Source organism: Marmota flaviventris, chromosome 7 (assembly GCF_047511675.1).
Source record: "Marmota flaviventris isolate mMarFla1 chromosome 7, mMarFla1.hap1, whole genome shotgun sequence".
In the NCBI taxonomy this organism is placed as follows: domain Eukaryota; kingdom Metazoa; phylum Chordata; class Mammalia; order Rodentia; family Sciuridae; genus Marmota; species Marmota flaviventris.
In genome coordinates this window covers 16,275,375-16,299,682 of record NC_092504.1, presented here as the reverse complement: position 1 = coordinate 16,299,682, position 24,308 = coordinate 16,275,375, and positions in this window count along the sequence as shown.

Here is a 24,308-nt window from a genome sequence, read left to right as displayed (position 1 = left end):
ACAAAGTGGTAGAAGTTGAATTTATGCCCCTATTTATAATTCTTAACTCTTAACTAGCAAAGGAAAACATAGAAATCCAGATACTTGCTTAATTAAAAAAAATATTTTCAATTACCGTCAGAAACTACTTAATTCTCTGCATTTCTTCCAAAGTTTTAGATCTTCTTGAGGAAGAAGAGAAAGGACAGAGCCTACATTATTTTAATTAGTAGTCATTTGTCAGAGGTGAGGAGGAAAGGACAGGAAATAGAGGGGACACCCCAGTTTTACGTGGAGAGTTAGACAATGTGAAGAATTTTCCTGTATTCCCTGAATGAGAAACATATGTTTGATACATTTGTCAGAAAACCTGGGTTATGCTGCAATAACAAAGTCTTCCAATCCCCATGTCTTATAACATGTTTAACATTTGCTCCATTGTGCTGTAACCCTGGCTTCGTTCCGAGTCATCTTCATTTCAGGATCCAGAAGAGTGGGGCAAACTCTTGCTAGAATACTGTCAATCATTATGTCAGGAAAAAAAAGGATCAGTCTTCAATTTGCAAACAACACATCTTTTCCACTCATATTTCATTGATTAAAATAAGTCATGTGACGAATCCTAAAGCCATTAAGATAGAAGAGTATAATTTTCTCTGGGAAGCTTATTTTGAAATTCTATCAGCTCTTAATGCCAGCTATGTGCTATACATTTACAGCTATTAATTTGCAAATATGAATTTACATTTACATAGTAACAAATATTAAGTTTAATCCTCATAATAATCTTAGAGCATAGAAAATTTTAACTCTCATTGGGGAGGACAAATGCTCAGTAATTTAATTATGCTCACACATTTTAGCAATGGAAGAGCTTAGGACTGGATCCAGATCTACCTGGCTAGATAGCTTGATGCTTACCAATAATCTGAGCTACAGTCCAAATAGTACACTCATGGTAATAAGTATTCTCCTTCAGGGGATCTAGGAGAGTCAAAATCCACTTACCCTCTTCAAAATCCATGAGTGAAAAACTTAGCTCACAAAGTCAAATAGAATCTTTATTTTCCCAAACATGGAAATTATTCTTGAAAAACATCTCAAATTAAAAAAAAAAAAAAAAAAAAAAAAAAACCCAAAAAACAAAAACAAGCAAACAACTTTCATCACAGTAAGGAAATGAAATGCACTGATGAGGTTAGTAACAAACTCCCACATTGCAGAAATTAACAAGTTTCTCACCCTAGCTTCTTACCCATGTAACTTTTCTGTCTACTATGGTGGACTTTATTTTCCCTAGTGGACCAGAATTTCAAATTCCCTCTACCATGTTGTTCTACCATCTCATAGGATCCTGTGTATTTAGGAGAGGAGGAAATTAAAGGTAAAGGGACATTTGCTTCTCATCCACCTTACCCCAGACCTCACAGTCACTGTTTCTACTTTTCCTCCATTATCAAGGACTAGTCACGTTGTCCTGGGTAGAGTATCTAGGAAATGTGGTCTCTGATTGTACAACCAAATCCAGCAAAAATTTTGTCTTATGGAGGAGGCAAAATGAATCTTTGGTGAACTTCAGGGTACATCTGCCACACAGACTATTGTCATTTTTATAAGGACATAAATTAAAAAGTGAATTAGTATCCCAAAATAATGCAAGTACATTTCAGTGCATGAGTGTTCTGCTTTCTCTTCTCCAGTTACAACTCATGAAATTAAATACAACATGATTTTGTCAAGAAACCTATTACATAGTTTTCTGGATATTTTATTAGATATTATCAGAGATATAAAACTAAATGTGATGTATTTTTATGGCCTCAAAGAGATATTATAGGCTTCTTGAATTTGAAGTAAAATACAGGGACAGAGATAGTCTGTTTGGATATTTGACATGACTGAGCACTTAGCTGGAGAGCCTCAGTCTTCTTACCTGTGAAATGGAATAATCATACCTGTCCTGGGAGATTGTGTTGGGGATAAAATTAATAGCTTTTATAAAGTCCTTGCAAAACCAGGAAATTAAAAGGGCTAAGTATTTACGGTCTCAATCTGTAATCCTTAGGAGCTCTATTTGATCATGAAATACAAATTTAAGGAATTCATCCAGCTCCACTTCTATAATCCTGGAGAAATATCCTATACAATGCTCAACTTCTAGAACTGAAATGCAGAGATTATTCTAGTAGTTTTCTCTTTACTCTTCCAAGTTGCTCTAACTTCTTCAACCTCCCATTTCTATTACTCCATCCAGAGTCAGGAAATCATACCTTCCAGGATTATGGAACTTGGTGCTCTACTTGTCCTAATTTCAATGACTCCACGACTAAAATGAGGAGAGAGTCTGAATGACCACAGCTTTTTTTTTTTTTTTAGAGGAAGGGAACATTTTTCATTGAGCCAATTGTAAAGTTTCCTTTTGCTTTCTAAAACAGGGCTTTTCAAACTTGCCTGATAGTAAACGTTACCTAGATCATATGCTCACCGAATTAAAGAACTGATCAAAACCTAGTTATCTAACTGGAGCATGCATCTGAACCTCTGGCAAGGCTTGTTAAAAAGACATTTCTGAGTCCCATCCCAAGATGCTCTTATGTAGTGGGTCTGGGAGTCAGGAAGAGTGCTGAGAATTTACATTTAAAACAATTCCCAAGTGATGATAAGAAACCCCAGGACCTAAACCTGCTGGTCCAAATCAACCACAGATGCACAGCTAAAATTAAAAGCACTGTCCTAATGATTAAAGGCTCCCAGAGGGGATACTTGTTTTTAATTTTTTTTACTTTCAACACCTGGTCCTTGATTCTGGAATTTAGCCAAAAATGCTCTTGTAACTAACTGCTTCCCTATGGCTTTTCAGTGTGTCACCAGGAAGACTCTTTGAAATTGTAATTACCTTTAATCCCTCCTTCTGGTCCTTTACAGTTTGTCCCTCTCATACTTCATCTCTCCTGCTAGCTCTCCTGGCAGGGCCCAGAGGTTACTTGGCTGCTGGATTGAGAAGTGCAAGAGAAACAGGGCCTCCTGCATTTGCTGCTTCTTTCTGCCCTTGCCTCCACCCCTGGCAACATGTAGGACTGGACCAAATTATCTGTCTCTTCTGAAGTTCAATTTTTTTCTCATCAGCAGAATGGAAATCATACCTTATATGTTTATCAGGAACAAGCAAAGTTGTTTAGTTCATAATAGGAGCTCAGTGAACCTTCCCTATTGCATTTCTTCCCAGGACCTAACCTCCCCTGGCTCATCCTTCCGTAGGCCCACTTTTTGTTATTATCTTGTTTTTTCCCCTAAACAACACTCTCAGTCTTCAGGTTCTGAGAGTCTGACCAGATGCCAGACCCCAGGTCTTGCTCTTTCCATGGTACATTATTAAAATGGGCTCACAAGGCAGTCTCTGAGTTACAGTTTTACATATTTCTTAGTAGACATTCCCAGTATTGCCAATTCTGTTCTTCATGTTTTTGTAGTAATACTTTTTTGTCATAATCATAGGAAGCAAAAAAAAAAAAAAAAAAAAAACCCTTCACATAACACAAATTATGAATATCCCTAAAGGAGTGATTATTTTCAAAACTTGAAAATCTGGCTGCTATATGTTTAGTTGTATAGTAAAATGAGAATAATAGGGACCCACTTACTAACAGGGGCATCAGGGATAAAATGAATATCTACCTTTTAGTTCTCATTCTGTCCCAGCTTTTGAACATGGAGCCCTTACATTTTAGCAGACAGAGCTGATCACATTGTGTTGAAACCATAAACTAATGCACCCAATACTTTATGGAGTTTTAAGGATTCTGGTGCATTTATGCCCCAAATAACAACATTTTGGTCAGTAACAAGTTGTGTATATGATTGTGGTCCCATGAGATTAATGGAGTTGAAAAATTTGTATTGCTTAGTTGTAGCCTTGGAAAGTTGTGGTACAATGTATTTGTCCCATGTTTGCAGTAAGACCAATGTAGGCACACCTACTGTGCTGCCAGCCATATGACAGTATGGCACATGTAATTACATGTAGTATGTAGTATTTAATAATGATAATGAGCAATGGTATTACTGATCTGTGTATTTACTGTATACTGTGTATTTACTATACCACGCTTATCGTTACAGTGGTGGTGAGTAGTCTTTCTACAAGGAAAGTATGCCATGTTATAGCAGTAGCTGCTTCATACAGCTGGTGCTTACTGGGCCTCTTGATTTTTATCAAGGGGCCACATGGAGTGACTGAGGTATACCATCTAGGTTTGTGTCTACAGTTCACACAGAACACGTTTTCCAGAATGAGGTCTTTTCTTAAAATGAAGCAAGATTATTTCAATTGAATAAAATACTGTCTGCAATGTAGAGTTGTCATATTTTTCTTGAACCTTAGAGGGCAGTAAAGGAGCTGTCTGAAAAGTCTACTTGACCAGGATTTTTTTTTTTTTTTCCTTTCCTAAGTTATTTCTACAAAGGTTTTTCATTGAAGGAAAAGAAGCCTTTAAAAAAAAAGTAAATGATGAAATTGCTCCTTTCCACGTGAAAAAAATTTTCCACGCGAAAAAAATTGCCCTCTACTGATTATTAACTTGCAAAGAAATCCCCCAAAATTTTAAAAAAGGAAATGATAGGCTATAGTAAAATAATGTTGATTTTATTTAAGAGTATTTTCTTGTTTGTATGTGTTTTAGAAGACAGGTTTGAAGAACAAAAACATTTGGAGAATTGTGACTATGTACAGAGTTAACATGTTGAATGACATGTGGCACACTGACTTGTGCACACATGCACATTTCGAAGGTACAAAACCCCCATTTTGCTTTATTTAGAATCACACCAACAAAAAAGTAAAGCAGAACTTATTCTTACAGTTAGTTGAGTTCATCTGGTTAGATTTATCAGCAAATGAGTCTTACAACATCCAAATTTGGCTATCATTACAGTTTAAAAACAAACGATACAAAAATTGGTTCCCAAGTTCTCATTAAAGTTGACAATGAGAGTTGCTCATCCAGCATTTCCTCTTAGCCCTTGGAGACCGACCCCAAATTCTACAAAGCTTGTAGCTACTACTAGGCCTTTAGTCCTCAGAGATTAGGTCTGAAAAGCCACTTCCACACCCTGAGCCAATCTGTTATAGATAATTATGTCTCAGGTCTACTGCATGGTGCTGGTGATCAAAATGGAGGCAACTCAGTTTCCTCTTGTGTGGGGAGCTGTCTTTGATGCCTGCTTTGCACTAGAGACAGAGGGGGTTGCTCCAAGCTGGTGTTGAAGCCCCTTGCAGTGGAAACTCCCCAAATGCTTTTGTATCACTGGGGAAGATCCTGAGCTCAGGTCATTGTCTAACATGTGTCCCTTCTTCCTTTCTGTTTATTTTCTTTCCTTGTACATTTGCTTTTGACCAGTCTGTTCATTTCCCTCCATCATAGTTTTTGGCTTTCCTTTTCTTTTATTTGGACTCTACACTGGGAATGTATCTTCTTGACTCCTTAGAAGCTGGCTTGAAAGAAATCAAGCACATGATTACATTTTGTCCAGTGAGCTTTTCAAAGAGTGACTAGTTAACCCTGGTAGTACCTATCACAATCTTCTGGGGCTTGAGCTGTTCCTATGGATACCAGCTTGGCATGTAGTAGTATCTCTTAGCATCTACTGCCAACACCCCAAGGCTCACTGCTCGCACTGAATTTGCTTTGTTAACAGCCATCTCATCAGCTTTAAGAATGTAACTTGTCCAAATCAGTATACCCATTTGATGCACCAAATTGGGAGAGAGTTTCATAAATGGTTCCATTGCTGTGGTCCCAAGGGCCAGCTGTGCACATTGTAGCACAGGGTCTGTCAGCAATGAGGCAGGCTGTGCAGAGTTCCAACAGCAGACCCAAATCCAGAAAAAGAGAAAGTTTTCAAATTGGAAAGGCACTCATCCAGGCACTTAAAAAAAAAAAAATGGCTGTAGGTAACTATCTTTTCTCACTTTGTCTTCTCAAACAAACACATAGAAAAAAATGCCTTGAATTTCTACCATGTACCAGATGGAACACTAACCTTGTTACTGAAATTAACAATTTTTAAGCAATAAAAATGAAAATCTGGAAGAAGAGTTTTATGTTGGGTTTGTTTTATTTTGTTTTCATTTCTTTTTAAATTAAAATATTGCCAGGACATATTTCAGAAAATATTTTTATCTTTCTAAAAAGTTATAGAATCAAGGAAAGGGAGGTCATTTCCTATTATTATTTCATCCTGTTTATTTTGGTACTGGAAATGGAACCCAGGGGTGCTTCATCCCCTGCCCCCCTTTTTTATATTTTATTTTTAAACTCTCATTTCCTTTGAATGTGAAGGTTACTAAATATCATGGTGGTGGCTGCTGTGTTGTCCCTGCCAGGGTTAGATGGATTTGCTCCACCTCTCTCCCGATCAATGCCTGATGGGGCACTGACTGTAGGGTGAAGATGGACACATGCTTGAAAAGATTCTGCTAGTTCTAAAATATGTAATTTTCCAGATATTACATGAGAGCCCCATTAGAAGTCATCTGGGGCATTTCTATGAGTGGGGTGGGGGTTTTGAGGACACTACAGAAGCCATGCTTCCTACCCTCACATTACAACTGTGCTGAGCATGATTTGATCTCTCTGGATGTCTCTTGTTCTCTTTCTCTCACTCTGCATTTTGAAGTGATTTCAAAATCTTTTAGTGCCACAGGTTATCACTGTGATAATTAATTATCATTGATCTTGCAGTGAAAATGTTAGCTAATGGATGGTATTTGTTGATAAAATGCCAGATAGCAGATAATTAATTATAACAGCTCATTTGGGGCAAAAACAAGTCCATCAGAATGAGGTTAATGATCAATTTGCCATCTGGCCTAGATTAGGGGGCCATTCGGGTCAGGATTGAGTCACAGAGAGTTCCCTGAAGTATCTTGATGCAGATTAGATGGATCCATGGCATTTTGTGGGCATTGTGGAAAAGACCTTGAAGTTCAATGTTTGTTGTTGATAATTTGGTTGAAATGAGTCCTGAGGGATTTGGGGATTTTAGCAACCTGAACAAATGGGGAAAGAAGAAAGCATTAGAGGTAGGAAAGACATATCCCCAGGGCAGCTGGTAACATATAAAGGAGCTAGGTGTACTTGAGGGAAGGACAGTAATGACTGGTAGTCAGTTTTTTCACAACACAATTCTAGCTGATGGCCAGAGGGCAAGGATCAGTGAGCAGCCCACCCCACCTCTCATGCCCCAAAGAATAATGCTAGTTGCTCATATGAGGGGCCAAGTCAGCAGGTTTGGTTTTGGAATGAGATTCAACTCCTACCAGAGATCTTGAATGCAAAGACCAGAACACAGAGCAAGGAGACAACTATTGTTATTTGCATGTTTTAAGTTATCATTTCTGGAGCATGCCTACTATGGGCCAGGCATCTTATCATATTTAAACCAACAACCCTGAGAAATAGATGCTCATGTCTGGTTTCCAGAATAGAAGACAGAGGATCAGACTAAGAGAAGGCAGGCAGATTGCTCAATGTCACATATCTAGTAAATTCCAGAATCAGGTTTAATTCTCAGATTTGTCTGTATAGAGAGAGTTTCCTATAGCAACACAGTGAGCCGGTGCGATGGGGGCAAGTTGGAAGGTTGTGTGGTCTCCATGACACTGGGCATTACCCTAGACACAGCAGCATAGTTGAGCTCATAGATTGGAGTATGGATTAAATAATCCCTTTGGACAGGTCAATAATTGATTAAGATAGGGAAAGGAATACCGGGGAAGGGAAGCCTGGGGAAGGAAAGCAATTCTCTTTTTTGGAGGTGGGGTATCAGGGATTGAACTCAGGGGCGCTTGATCATTGAGTACTACATCCCCAGCCTTATTTTATGTTTTATTTAGAGACAGGGTCTCACTGAGTTGCTTAGTGCCTTGCTTTTCCTGAAGCTGGCTTTGAACTCACAATCCTCCTGCCTCAGCCTCCCAAATTGCTGGGATTACAGGCCTGTGCCACCATGCCCTGCAGGAAAGCATTTTTAATCCAGCTTTATTTCAGATTTCCTGCAACTCCTGAAAATGTCAACTGCCATTAATGGGAGTGACTATCAGATTTTTAAATTTTATGTTGTAGTAAAATCAAGTATAAGAATTATTTTGGGTTGTCTGAGTTCTTGGCTCATAGTAGACATTCAAGTCAATGCTTATGAATAACTAAATAAATGGACATATTCTCCTAAAATTGCAAAAAGCAGCAATATTCTTCTTCTGTGTTTCTGTGCATACCCAAGGTGGCCATACTCACAGCAGGAAAGAAGAGCTGGCATGGCCCCCTGTGGCTTTAATCACCAAACTTTTTTTTTTTTTTTTTTCAAATTGAATCTTCAGAGAGCTCTTAAGTGAAGAAATTTGGCTACTTCACATTCTCCAGCAAAATATTTAATCACAGGAATTCCAAATAGTCATTTTTTCCCTAATGGTAGAAGGATATCTCTCACATTTCTTTTATGAGAAATTTAGAAGTAAGATGGATGCATTAAATATATAATTATTACATTAAGTATAATTTCTAAGCAATTAGTCAAAAGATGAAAAAAGACACAGAGGACTTAAACAATGTTATAAACTAATTAGGCCTAACAGACGTCTATAGAATGCTCCATCAGAAAACCAAGGAATATGCTTTGTTATCAAATACACATGGAAATTCCCCAAGATAGATGATATGCTATGCCATAAAACAAGACTCAGTAAATGTAAAAGAATTTAAATCATTCCAAGAATATTTTCTAACCACAATGGAATCGAATGAAAAATAATAGAAATAAAATTCAGAAATTCAAGAATAGGAGAAAATAGGACTATTGTTATTTGCATGTTTTAAGTTATCATTTCTGGAGTATGCCTACTATGTGCCAGACATCTTATCATATTTAAACCAACAATCCTGAGAAATAGATGTGCATGCCTGGTTTCCAGAATAGAAGACAGAGGATCAGGCAGGCAAATTGCTCAATGTCGCATATCTAGTAAATTCCAGAATCAGGTTTTATACCATTATAATAAATAGTATAAAAATCCTATTTATAATAAATGGGTCAAAAATCAGGAAAAATTAGCAATTATTTTGAGATAAATGAAAATGAAGTTGCAACGTTCCAAAAATTATGGGATACAATTAAAATAGTACTTAGCAGGAAATCTGTGTCCATATATTATAAAAAGAAGGTGTCAAATCAATAACCTAACTCGCCAACTTAGGGAATTATACAAAAAAGGAAATAAATGCAAAATAAGCAGAAGGAATAGAATTTTAAAAAATTAGAAAATAAAATAGAGAATACAAAAGCAATAGAGAAAATCAATTCAAATCTGTTGTTCGAATATATTTGACTAATTAGTTTTATGAAAAAAAATAAAGAAGACATATTAATAAAATCAAGAATGAGAACAGACAATATTACTGATCTTTCAGAAATAAAAATGGATCACAAAGGAATGCTGTGAATATCTGTATGTAATAAATTGGGTAGCCTGGATGACATAACAAAAAATCTAGAAAAATTACTTACTGTAAATGAAATAGAATTTCTAAATAGACCTACAACAAGTAAAGAGATTAGTTATGGGAGATTTTAAAATTTCTAATTTAATCTTCACTGGCAAATTCTATCAAACATTTAAAGAAGAATCAGAATTTGTTTTACAAACTTTTTCAAAAATTGAGGATGAGAGAACATTTTTTCAACCTATTTTAGAAATGAGCATTACCCTGATATCAAAGTAAGGTGAAAATATTACAAGAATATCTTTTCACATATATGTTGATTGATTGTATATCCTCTTTTGAGAAGTGTCTGTTCAGTTCTTTGGCCCATTTATTGATTGGGTTATTTGTGTTTTTTTGGTGTTAAGATTTTTGAGTACTTTATATATTCTAGGGATTAGTGCTGTATCTGACGTGCTTGTGGTAAAAATTTGTTCCCAAATAGTAGTCTCTCTATTTACCTCACTGATTGTTTCTTTTACTGAGAAGAAGCGTTTTAGTTTGAATCCATCCCATTTATTGATTCTTGATACTGATTTTTGTGCTATAGGAATCTTATTGAGGAAGTTGAGGCCTAATTCGACATGATGGAGATTTGGGCCTACTTTTTCTTCTAATAGACAATTAAACCAGTATCTCTGGTTTAATTCCTAGGGCCTTGATCAACTTTGAATTTTGTTCATGGTAAAAGATAGGGGTTTCATTTTGCTGCATATGGATTTCCAATTTTCCCAGCATCATTTGTTTTAGAGGCTGTCTTTCTCCAATGTACGTTTTTGGTGCCTTTGTCAAATATAAGATAACTGTAATTATGTGGGTTAGTCTCTGTGTCCTCTATTCTGTGCCACTGTTTCAACATTGATAGCAATTAGAGAAATGCAAATCAAAACTACTGTAAGATTTCATCTCACTCCAGTCAGAATGGCAGCTACTAAGAATACAAACAATAAATGTTGGTGAGGATGTAGGGGAAAAGGCACGCTCATACATTGCTGGTAGGACTGCAGTTGATGCAGCCAATATGGAAAGCATTATGGAGATTCTTTGGAAAACTTGGAATGGAACCACCATTTGACCCAGCTATCCCACACTTCGGTCTATACCCAAAGGACTTAAAAACAGCATACTACAGGGATAAGTCACATCAAAGTTTATAGCAGCACAATTCACAATAGCTAAACTGTGGAACCAACCTAGATGCCCTTCGTATATGAATGGATAAATAAAATATGGTATATATACACGACAGAGTATTATTCAGCATTAAAAGGGAATAAAATCATGGCATTTGCAGGTAAATGGATGAAGCTGGAGAATATAATGCTAAGTGAAATTAGCCAATCCCCAAAAATCTAATACTAAATGATTTTTCTGATTTAAGAAAACTGATCCACAATATTCTGGGTGTGTGTGGGGGGGGTGGCACGATTAAATGAACTCTAGATGGGGCAAAGGGAAAAAGGAGAGGGAGGGAAAAGGAGCGGGCATAGGGGTAGGAAATATAGTGGAATGCAATAGTCATCATTAACCTAAGTACATGTAAGAAGACACAAAGGATGTGTACAACCAGAGATATGAAAAATTGTGTTCTATATGTGTAAAATGAATTGTAATGCATTGTTGTCATATATAACAAGTCAAAACTTTTTTAAAAGAAGAAAAACAAAAAAATTGTAAGACAGCTAGAGATTAATATCTCTTATATGTATAGGCATAAAACTTCTCAATAAAATACCAGAAAACATTTTTCATCATATTTAAACCTTGAAAAATGTAGTGCTAAGTGAAATAAAATAAGAAAAAAACATTACATATTTTATGATCCTATTTACATGAGTGTCTAAAACAGGCAAATATGCAGAGAAAGAAAGTAGATTGGTAGTTTCCCTGGGATGAAGTGTGAGGTTGGAGAGAAAAGTGAATGACTGCAAATGGGAACAGGTTTGGGGAGATGATAAAAAATGCTCTAGATTTTATGATGGTGAATACGTACATAAAACATTGAAATTGAATTGTATACATGAATTTGATGGGATATAAATTATTGCTCAATCAAGCTGTTAAAAATAAATTCTGAATATCCAATAAATTGCTTAGTAAGTGAATTCCCTAGTAGAGTGTGAATCAGAGAATGAACTCCCAAGGGCAAGGATTTAGATGTATTTATGTCTAGAAGTGAGACCATGGGTCCTTTCATACTGCAGGGGTTCAATAGTTTGTAGTGAGCAATATGCTCCAACAATAGTTGGATGTAGTGAGCATCAATCTGTGGATCATCTTACTAGAGAGCTGTGGAAGAAAAGAGAAGCCATCCAGGTCTGTGTGAAAGAGTCTAGGGGTCTTTATGGAGACATTAATCTTGGATCTGAATTTTGAAGGGTAGAGAGAAATGGCCCAGGCATATGAGTTGGGAAAGGCATAGCAAACAGATGAGCATCCTGGGGAAGGATGAGAATGAAGAGCAGGTTGACTAAGGGGCAGAGGGGAAAGGTCAGGAAAGGCACCCAAAAGTGAAAAGTCATGGATGAATCTTAAAGTGTTTTTATCCATTCAGCATACAATCTATGTTTTCCTAAAGACTGCACTAAGGAAGGACTTCTTAAATTATATGTGGTAAAGGCTGTTTTTTTAAAAAAATTTTGGTGTTGGAGATCAAACCCAGAGCCTCATTGCCTACTTGTCAAGAACTCTACCACTGAGATACATTCCCAGTCCAGGGCCAGATTTTATTATTATTATTATTATTTATTTTCAATCTCTCATGAACTAATATTATTGTAAAACACAATAAAGATGAATACTAGAAATATGAAATGAAAAAGAAATAGCAACGTGAAAGCCCATTTATAATACTTTGGCCAGTAATGCAAACAGCTATAGCATCTTCTAAATACTGACTCTCAATTTCTATATTTTTCTCAATGCAGGCAAGTCATAAATAATTTGTGAATTCCTACTGTTCCACAAACCATATTACAATGAGCAGGGATCTAAGGAATACATCCCAAAAGATGCTATGACAACCCAGGGGTTCAACATGTATGAGAAAGATTGGGCATTTTATCTGCTCAACCACCCCCAGGGGATGCACAGACCATATTGTGAAATTAAAGACCATAAGAAATATTGCAGCAAAAGAGTCATGACCTCTAATGCAATGGTATTTAGAAGGGGAATCTTTGGGAGGTCATTTGGTGAGGTCACAAGGATAGGGCCCCCATATTGGGTTTAGTGTCTTTCTAAGAGGGAGAAAGACCAGCTGTCTCTTTCCTTCTCATGTGAGGACACAGAATAGGAGGCCATCTATAAGCAAGGAATAGAGCCCATATTAGGGGACTGAGTCAACTAGCACTTGATTTTACTGATCCATATCCAAAATCATGAGAAATCTATTCCTGTTGCTTAAACCACTCATTCTGTGTTATTTTGGTGTGACAACCGAAGCTGACCAAGACAAGAATGAATTATGTCTCCACATGCAGTGGAGACAGGGACAAGTGAAGCAGGGGTTAGTCCAGAAACAGGTGTTACCGTTAAGTAAGTTCACCCTGGAAGGACGACTTTCTGGTAAAAACTAAAGACAAGAGAGCAAACTATGCAGATGTGGGCTATGTGATGGGTAATGATTATGCAGAGACAGCAGTAGGGGCATAGGCCCTGGGGCAAGAGAATGCTTTGCAACTTTGAGAAGAGTTAGGACAGAGAATGAATGGAGGGAAGAGAGATGGGGGAAGAAAAGTCAGAGGGGGAAGTGGGGACCAGACATGCAAGGCTTTTTAGGCCTTTGAGCAATTTTGGCTTCTACTCTGAGACTGTAAGCCATGAGAGGTTTGGACCAGAGGAATGATGTTGTCTGACTTGTGTTTGCATAGAACTGACCTGGCTCTTAGGTAAAGAGGTCCAAGGGGACGAGGCTGTAAGCAAGGAGAACAGATGGAAAGTTACAGCAATAATTTAGAATTGAGATGAGCAAGACTCAGAACAAAAGCAGTAGAGGTGGTAAACAGTATTGGATTTTGAAAATACCTTTAAGTTTGTTTTGACAGGATTAGCTCAGACTGGATATAAGTTATTAGAGAAGACAATAATGATACTAATGTGTTTAACCTCAGCAACATGAACCCATTGTTTAGGAAATTGGGGGAAGTGAATGCTACAGTAATGTGGCCCAATGGCAGGCAGTATTGAGGACGCTCTTGTGTTAGTGATCTTGAACTTAGACTCCTCAGAATGGCTGTGTGATTTAAAGCACACTGTACTTTTCCTGTAACAGCTCTTGCCAATCATTCAAAATGCTTTGTGAGGTACTTCTGCTCTAAGTCACTGATGGATGGTTAGGCAGGACTTTGACATAGTCAAATTTACATCATAGGAGAATCAAAATCACTATATAGGTGGGTTTATCAGGGATCAAATGGAGCCATCTTATTGTCATATTAGGTAATAGGCTACTGAGACCAACAAGCATTAATAAACATAATTAATAAACAATAAGAATTAATAAACATAAGAATTAGTAAACATTCTTTTGTTTCTGTGTATATTTGTACGAGTTCATAGATTATACTATTTGAGAAGTAATTCCCTGTCTCTATAGAGCAGTGAAGGATAACCCCCTACAGTCTTCTATGTCACTTGCCTTTGGCATTTTCATTTGAGATTAACCATGTTTGGAGACCACCATATGCCAACCCAGCATAACCTAGCTTTTTCCATCTGCCCATATTCTAGAAGAGATGGGTCTGGAATTAGGAATTAGGGCTGTTGGCAGCTTGTGTGACTTTCTTTGCATGAGTGAGCCTATCTCGTATTGTTTATACTTCTACTGTTTTCTAGTCCCATCATTCCCCAATATCTGATAAGTTTTTTTTTTTTCTGAAGAGGAAGTCATTTCTGATTGTTTTATGAGGTTTCTTTATGGAGGAAAAGGCTCAGACTATGAGGAATTGAGAGAGTGAATGATGGTGAAGGATTATCTGAAAGCATTTCTTACAGAGAATTGGGAGCTAGAGATTTGATGTTTCATCTCATTTTGGAAAAATTCTGAAAGCCAGAGCTGGCATGCTGAACGGCATTAAACCTGGCAGGAAGGTAAAGCAAAAGGGCCGGCAAGCTGCCAACAAGGAATTAAAAGAGATCATGGAACTGAGCCCAGTCCTCCGTCAGGCTACTAGGGGCGGTCCAGGAGAAGAGGCAGCAGATGACAAATGATCATAAGCTGAGACCTATTTCATTCCGTGGGAAATGAAGATGGTAGCAAAGAGAAAAACCTAGACTCCACTAAATGAAAGATTTCTTTTATAAAATAGACTTAGTATGATGGAAGGAGAGAGACTGGAAAAGTTGGGCACAATAGATATGTTTTTTCACATAACCAAAGAGGATGTGTGCAAAAGCCACAAAAGATGATCAAATTCAGAATTTAGTTCATTTTGAAATGTTTCATCAGAGAAGATGTGGAAAAAATCAGGACCACCTAGAGCCCTGGGTGAACTGAGAGGGAAGCATGAAGAGGTATCTTTAAAGTTCTTATAGAACACATCTTGAGATCTTTGGGAATCTGAAAATTCATGAATAATGCCATAGTCCCATAAATGAATTAAATATAACTTTGTAAGTGAACAACTGCTCCAGCTATATGGGTATAATGAGAGAACTGCCCAGCATAATCAGAGAACAGCAAATCTATGTAAGGCCACAGAGTGGAACAGGCTAACTTATCCATAAACAAGGGCCTTACCAAGCAAAACCTGTTTTTCTTGAAAATTGATTCAAACATGTCCAAAGGACAACTCAAAAATGAAAGCAATAAATATAATATTGCCCTAGACCAGAAGTCTACTAACTCCCTGATTTAAATTATTTGGATTTACAAAATGATATTATGAGAAAAAAATCAAATAACCTTTTCTTTTAGGAAAATTGACAAAGAAAACTCAATAGTAGACAAATCACCATTTTATATAATGTTTAGTTGTCTGAACCTTGCCATAGATAGTAAGTCAATTTTTAAATATTTATTTTAATGTGTTTTGAAATTTTTTTAACAAGCTCTAATGTTACTAGCTCATGACTTTAAAGAATAATTAGATTTAAAGAATTATAGAGTAAGAAACCATATAGGTAGGTAGGAGATGGATATGATAATTAGGCCAAAGTGTTTGATATAATTGTATTCATAAATATGAGTAAAAGCATGGCCAAGAACTATTGTCTCAACACAGTGAGACAGTCTCTCAACATACAACTTGCTTAGACTGGTGGACATGTAACTCAGTCCTGCTCTGACTGCATTGATACAATTGGCAAACTGCAAAGAATGAGAACTTTCAGGACAGATGAATCTTGATTTTAGCTGGCTTTGCTCCCTTTTTTTGCTGCATGGTTTTGGGAAAGTACTTAACATCCCATGACTGACTGAGTTTCTTTGTCTGAGGGTAATACCATGTCAAGTGCTTACCAGATGTTTTGTCCAGAGAAGAAACTCTATCACCGTTATTGCCAATGTAAAAACAGGGTCAAATTTCCTCTTTCTGTGTTAATCAGCACATTTAAGGAGCATTCAAAAGTCTGATGGATGATATGATAGGAGAATAAGATATAGAATTAGAATATCTGGATTTAATCTGCAGCATCAAAGACTTCTCCATACCGAATGTGCAACTTAGCCTCCTCATTTATTCTCTCTGAGCTTTATATGGAAAATCTTAAATATTAACAGCACACAATTGGGTTCAAGGCAATAAAAATATATACAAGACAATGTCTATGAGACTGTATCACAGTATGACCATATATAGTAAGAGACTTAGAGTAGGTGAGAGAAAGAAGGGAGGAAAAGAAAGAAAGGGGATTAGGGACTTAACAACTTGTCTAGAGCCATAAAATATTGATTCAATTCCTACCTTTAAAATTTTAGTTTCCTTGTCTGTAAATGGATGAAATGGAACTTTACATTACAGGGTTCCTCCAATAAAACTATCTGTATATATATGTTTATGTATGTATCAGTTGCATGAAATATTGCTTAATGGATGCCTGTGACATTTTAGTTGTTTTCTGTCACAACCAATCACTGTATTGTGATGTAGTGAAGTGTGGTTGATTTTAGTGGATTGTTGATTTCTGGTGCATTTGAGAAAGAAATGCACCAAAATAATCATAGCTACTTCTGGAGGTGCAGTAGACAGTCTATGGAGTCATTGCCTAGATCCTATCTTCTGTAGGAACTGGTCTCTATTTCACAATGGTGGGCCCTCCATAGCTATGGTAGGGGAGGGGAGGGGATTTGGTTAGGAGTAGACACCTGACTCAAGCTAATCCTTTGAAATTCTTCTTCTCTGGAATCCCAAATTTGAGGAAAGGCAAAATAAAGGCAACTGAATCCGATTTACACTAAATCTCAATAGAAAGCTTATTGTTGTGTCTATGCTAGGGTAACCAACTGTCCCTGTTTGCCTAGGTCTGAAAGGTTTCTCAAAATCCTGGGACCCTAAGTGCTAAAACTGAGACCGTACTGGATAAACTAGTGGAGTTGACCACCCTATGAGCAGCCCTAATCACTGCCTTACCAGAAGATTGATTGTTCAGTTTGTCCTTGGATCCCAACCCCTGTGTCCTTTTAGTAAACAGCAAGTTTAAACTATACAGTATCAAACGAAAAGACATTTTTTAAAATGATGCTATCTCCAGAAAATCTGCAAGAACTGGGGTGGTGAGAGAAATCATCAATGGAAAATAGAAAAATGTTAACTCAAATTGGCAACCTCAAATGAAATTTTTTATTGCCCCTAATATTTGTGCTAGAAAACTACTGCTTAGTTGAGCTTGCAAAATGGATGCCTTTCCTCATGCTTCTTAATATTGAATGAATTATGTTAGTAAATTGAGAAGGATTATCTACTTACCCTGTTTGGAAAATTGACTCATTACCTCTGTTACAGAAAAGGATGAGGGTGTCTTAGCATCAGAAGCATTTTACCCTGAAGTCATGATGATGAATCAGGAATTCGATCAGGCTGTATCTCCAGTGAATTGAACTGTCAAATAATGTTAATAGAACCAACGGAAGCCTCTCTCAAGGCCTTCTCAAGTGTTAGCATGCCTTAGAATTTCTCTGAGAGAAAGTTAAACATTCAGTCTCCAGGGTTTTCTCCCCAGGGTTACTGACTTGGTGGGTCTAAAGTAGATCCCGTGAATGGGCAGCTAATAAAGTACCCCAGGTCCTTGCCACTCAATGGTTGACCTGGTCCAGCATCATCAGCTCCCCTTGGGAAGTAAATCCTCAGGTCACACTCTAGATCTACTGAATCAGAATGGACTGTTGAGCATAATCTAATGTTCCAGGTCCAGTGAGATTCTGAGGAAGTGGTCTACAGACCACACTGAAAATATATATTTTAGTATCTTCCAGGTCAACAATTGCAATGATGTCTTCCAGAGCTTATCATGTCCCAGTCATTATTCCTATGCTTTAATATGACCTAATGACCCTGAGAGGTCATTGTTTTTTCAGATGAGGAGTTGGAGGCTACCAACCAAAGTTCCCAAGTTCAATAGGCAGTGAGAGATAGGACCTTGCTTTAGAGGCAGGCGGACTTACTTTAGAGCTTGGGTGCTCAGTCGTCACACATATTGCTTCCCTGGCAAAGAGCAGGTTTCCTTGCTGAAAGAAGATGGGCTCTGTATTCAGTTGGCAGTGGAGGGAAGGCATTTCTTGCTGCCTGAAATTCAAAAGCTGTTATACAGTTTTTACTGTGTTGCTCCTAAGGAAAGCCAAGTGTACTTTCTGGGGTTCTATGTGGCCTCAGTCCTCTCACCTGTGACATGTCAATGATGGATGACAGTATCTCCCTTCCTGGCTTATGAGGCTTGAGGGAGCTCCCCAAGGTAAACAGCAGATGGCAAGACTGGTGTGGAGGGTTCCAGGAGGCTTCACACTGTGGGAACTTTGGATTTGGAGAAGACTGGAGAAGACTGTAAGTTCTTGTGATCATTTGGTTATCTGCAAGGATACCATTAAACTGTTCCTCAGTTTCCTCATATTCCTCATCTGTAATATGAGGTTAAGCCCCTCTTCTATGATTGCTGGAGGTATCATGGTCGCCTGGTACCACACCATCTACCTGTTCCACATAAAGGGTTTAATAGATGGTCATTAGGTACACATTCCTGTCATAATCATTCCTATCCTGAATTTCAAGTCTCTTCCATGTGGTTATTAAGTCTCAGCATTTGGAGGTTTCTCAGGTGTTGTAAAATTTGTTCCCACTTTCCTCACCCCAAGCCTGCACATTTTACTGGATAGTCAACACACACATTACTGTGAGATTCATCTTTGTTTCCTAAGTAAGAACTTTCCTTTGAGTCTAGTATTCCAAAATGACTGCCACAAGGCAGTAGAAAATGTCGTATCTGTCGCTAACGGTTCCCTAAACTTTGGGCAGCCCCCTGTGTCTCTGATAATAATCTTTCTTGAATCTTTGAATTCTTTGGATCTTTCTTGAATAAGTGCATGCTGTTTTTGTTACTATTAATTATAAGAACAAAACTGTCTGTCCCCTTCATTAAATAATACAGCTTTTCTTTACATCAGTGATATTCTATGGATTGAACTATTTTGAAAGGCTCTGTAAAAAGAGAACTTTTTGTCAGATGACAGAAACTTTCAATTCTTCCCCTGCTCCGACTTCTTTGGAGAAACAGTTCTCTATGCAGGACAAATAACAGTACTAATGATGACAATGATAATTATAGCAGTTGTGATAATGGTTACGGTCATGGTGACTGCTGTTTATAAAAGTGTTTATATTTTACACTAGGTGTTGTTTTCAGTCTTTAAATGCTTCAGGTATCTGTCAAAACAACCCTCTGAGGGACCAGTGGTTACTAAAATCTCCTCTCAGGTTAAGTCACCCAAGAACAGGTAGTCAATAAACATGGAATCCAGGTTGGACATCCTGGTACTGTGATGGCGAGAGCCCAGACCCCTGAGCACCAAGCAGTGGTGACATCAGGGAACACTCAGCTCTGCCAGAGGTTGCCAACAGTTATTCTCCAGGATCCCCTCTGTTGGCAGGTTTTCATTTTCTTTCCTCACTTCCATGTGGCTGGGTGTGGATGTCAGGACTCTTAGCTAAGTGCCATTGAATGCCCACAGGATTTAAGAGATCTATTTCCCAGTGCTCTAGTATCATTAGAACTCTTGCTTTCAGTCTTCTTTTAACACATGGGATCTGGGAATTCTCAGGCTTATTTCCTTCTTATGTTGATGACCACAGATCCCTTCAATCCCTAAACCTCCAGGGTTGTAAGTCAACCCCTGCGGCAGGCAAATTCCCCTTGCCAGCTTCTCGAAGGTTAAAGAAAGGAGAAACTGTTCTGTTTGTGTGTGTTTGTTTCTAGGGTTTGGGGCATTTTTTTTTTTTAATGAATTTTTCTTTCTTTTTTTAGTTTTTTTTTTTTTTTTTAGCAGTCAAAATGAGACTCTTATTTCAGTTAGCTTAGAGCCTTTGAGGAAGAAGTGTCCTTTTCTTTACAGTGAGTTAGAATTCCCAACATCCTCTACTGTTCAGATGCCCTAAGAATTGTCCTCTTGCCATTTCCTTTTCCTTCACTTGTCACTTGACTTTGGGCCCCCAAATGGACTTGAAGCCTCTTTGGTACATTTTTACCAGCACAAAGATGTTTTCACAATATTTTCTCACATGTCTTTTTGTGAAAATTACTGAGACCACCTTAAGGTAGTTTTGATTACTGTTACCACACCACTGATAGATTCGGTAACGCTAGTGGCTGCTGTGCAGCATGACTTCATTAAGGAAGATTCCCTTTGTCATTGTGGGGTGGGGGAGATTGTTTAGTTATTTTCCTTTCTAAAAAATGGCAGTAATTGCTAAATTTTATATGGCATATTTTACAATTCAAAAGCCATACACATGCTCTTGAGTCTTCAAAGAAATTTGCAAAGTAGAAGTTATTATTTCTATTTTATAAATAAGGAAAATCAAGAAAGAAGAAGTAACATAGGCAATTAGTACACACAGGATACAAACCTGATTTTCTGGCTTTAATATCTTCATACTACGATATTTAGCAAGATCCTCTTGCAGTAAATATTTTCTGGGATATGAGGCCCCCATGCATGTTTAAGTCTGATTAGATTGTACAAATGGCATAAACCACTGTGTCTTAGCAGTGACATTTCACCTTATGCTGCTGCTATTCTAAGCCACTGAATGCCAGATGGGAAAGAGATCTTGCTACTCATTACTCAGGAAAGGCAATAACTACAGAGTGAAAACTAGCTTCAGGTTCAAAAGAACCGCTTGCTGTTATCACACGACTAAGAAAATTTCCCCCACTGCCTGTGGGTATGGCATTGAATTTCTCCATTATCCAAAAAAAAAAAAAAAATGAGTACTTTCCAATGTATGAAAGACCTCTTTTATGCCATTGAAATTCACTACTATTCTATTTTTGTTCTGTGTTGAAAACCACACATTTGTTCCCATTATCTGCAAGAAGAATGTCTATAGAGTTTAAGGTTCTCAATTCTGACTATGGCAAAACACAGATTCTTCTGTGACTTTGAAATAACCATAAATGTTAATTGGCACATGAGTGAATCTCAATAAAATATCTTCATGAATAATAATTACTATTTGTGAAGCAGTTAAAAATTTCAGTTTCTTCACATGCTTTTATTTGATTTTTATGATACACCTATGGGTAGGCAAAGAAATTGTTATTGAATTAATTTCATAGATGAGAAACTAAGGCATAGATACCTGAAGCAACTAATCTGAATCTTTTAAACTCTCATGTGTCAGATTTGGGACCCTCAGCAAGACTTTCTAAAGTCACACTCTAAGCTGTCTTTAAAATAATGCTGCAGCCTTCCTCTTCCTGTTTCTTCCTCCCTGTACTATATCACCTCTTCTGCCTTTATTTCCTCTTTATCTTTTTTCACAGTAAGAAAAAAATGTTGAACACTAAGGAAAAAAAAAATGCATACCTTACTTATCTAAGAATATTTGCCTTAAAAAATCAAAAGTATTTTGTCTTTAATAGTGTGTTTTGAAATAGCCATTGGTACTGGAGAATTAAAATGAAGGTTTGAGAGAACAGTTCAACTCCACCTGTCTTTTATTTTTTTATTTTTTTTTTTGGTTTTGAATTAATAAAATCTTTTTTTTTAAAATTTTTTATTGTTGGCTGTTCAAAACATTACATAGTTCTTGATATATCATATTTCACACTTTGATTCAAGTGGGTTATGAGCTCCCATTTTTACCCCATATACAGATTGCAGAATTACATCAGTTACACATCCATTGATTTACATATTGCCATACTAGTGTCTGTTGTGTTCTGCTGCCTTTCCTATCCTCTACTACCCCCCCTCCCCTCCCCTCCCCTCCCCTCTTCTCTCTCTGCCCCCTCTACTGACATTCATTTGTCCCCCTTGTATTATTTTTCCCTTTCCCCTCACTTCCTCTTGTATGTACTTTTGTATAACTCTGAGGGTCTCCTTCCATTTCCATGCAATTTCCCTTCTCTCTCCCTTTCCCTCCCACCTTTCATCCCTGTTTAATATTAATCTTCTTCTCATGCTCTTCGACCCTACTCTGTTCTTAGTTACTCTCCTTATATAAAAGAAGACATTTGGCATTTGTTTTTTAGGGATTGGCTAGCTTCACTTAGCATAATCTGCTCTAATGCCATCCATTTCCCTGTAAATTCTATGATTTTGTCATTTTTTAATGCAGAGTAATACTCCATTGTGTATAAATGCCACATTTTTTTTATCCATTCATCTATTGAAGGGCATCTAGGTTGGTTCCACAGTCTTGCTATTGTGAATTGTGCTGCTATGAACATTGATGTAGCAGTGTCCCTGTAGCATGCTCTTTTTAGGTCTTTAGGGAATAGACCGAGAAGGGGAATAGCTGGGTCAAATGTCCACCTGTCTTTTATTCGCTAAAGATTACGGTGGGTGTGTGAGGCTGAAAATGAATTTAAAAGCCAATGTTCATTCCCTTGCAAATGCTCATTTGTCACTGTGATAGAATCAGAAGTGAGTTTGAGAACTATTTATAAGAGATTTCCGTGATCCATAGGTAAGAGAGATGATACTGTAGGTTTAGATAATGAGGAAATAAATGTTCCCTGAAGACTTCTAGATTAGACGATCTTTTAATTTGCTGCTAAGGCATCCTTTGTTTTTCACTAACCAGAATCATGACAGTGTTTTCATAGCTCAACTACTGTCTGTTTTCCCAACAAAGATAAAACAACAACAACAATAAAAAAAAAAAAAACACAACATAAAACTCTATGATTTGAACTAATGCTTTCTTAACTTTAAGTACCCTGCATAAATCCTGGCACTAAAATAATAGTTACCAAGAGTGTTAGATGTATTAATAGAGAGAGAGATAGGTGGATAGATAGAAGTATGAAATATAGAAGGATGGATGAGTGGGAAAATTGAATAATGATATAGAAAAGTAAAATATTTATTTATTCAAAAAAAATTCTGAGCACTGGTTATATACCAGTCGCACAGGAGGCACAGCACTGAAAATCAAACAAAAATAGACACAAATTGTAGCTCTTATGAAGCTTAAATCATAATAGCATGGGGGACACATAACTAACAAAGAAGTAAAAAAGAATGTTTATCAGTCTTTTATTTTAAAATAATGTAAATGCATATCTTATGTAGACACAAATGGAAGAAAGAAAACAAGGAGATATAGAGAGCATCGGAGGAGAACTTTGCAATTTCAAACAGAGTAGTCCTTCCTGTATTTGTTTTCTGTGGCTGCTATAACAATTTACTACCATACCATCAGCCCAGAACTCCCAAATCTCATTATCTACCTTGTCTAAATCAGGTTTGAGGGATACGCTGGGTATGATCCATCTTGAGACAAAACTCTTCTCCGTCTCCAGACCTGTGAAAACTAGAAAACAAGTTATGTTCCACCATATACAAATGGTGGAACAGCTGTAGAATAATAGTTAATAGGCATTCCTATTCTAAAAGGAAAAACAACATGGAAATTAGGAGTCAGAAGCAATATCACAATTCACCCACGGAAGCTCTTAGTTTGCAAGGCCTCTGTGGCTCAGAAGTGCCCTTTGAGTGGGTACTTCTGATCTCTGGGTGGGTACCTCTACCCTCTGAGCTCTGGATTCTGACCTCTAGGCCTGCAGCACCCATTCACGTCCTTTTTCATTCCTGAAGGATAGCACATATTTGCAATTGAGTGGTCATATCAGCCTGTGTTCTACCAAAGTTGTGAAACTTCAACAACATTTTTTTCATTTTACCCTTTCCCCACCCTTTTAATCCAGGCTGGCTCAGATATATAACCTATTTATATCATATATACATGTAGAATAGATCACACACACACACACACACGACAGAAGAAAACAGATGAGAGATTTATTTTAAGGAATTGGCTCACATGTACTTCGAGCTGGCAGTCCAAATCGTCTAGGTGAGGCCAGCAGACTGGAAATTCATATGAGTTAATGTCCAGTCTTCTGCAGATTAGAAACAGGCATTGTTTCTATGTGAAATCCTGAGGAGTGTTCCTTCTTCTTGAGGAAACCCCAGCCTGATTGCATGAGGCCCACCCACTTTTTCCCATTGTACTCTGGGTCTGCTAATTAACACATCTTAAAAATATCCTCACAGCAATGCCTACACTTTTGTTTGACCAACCAACAGGGCAGTATTGCCTAGGTAGGTTTATGCATAAAATTGACCATCATACT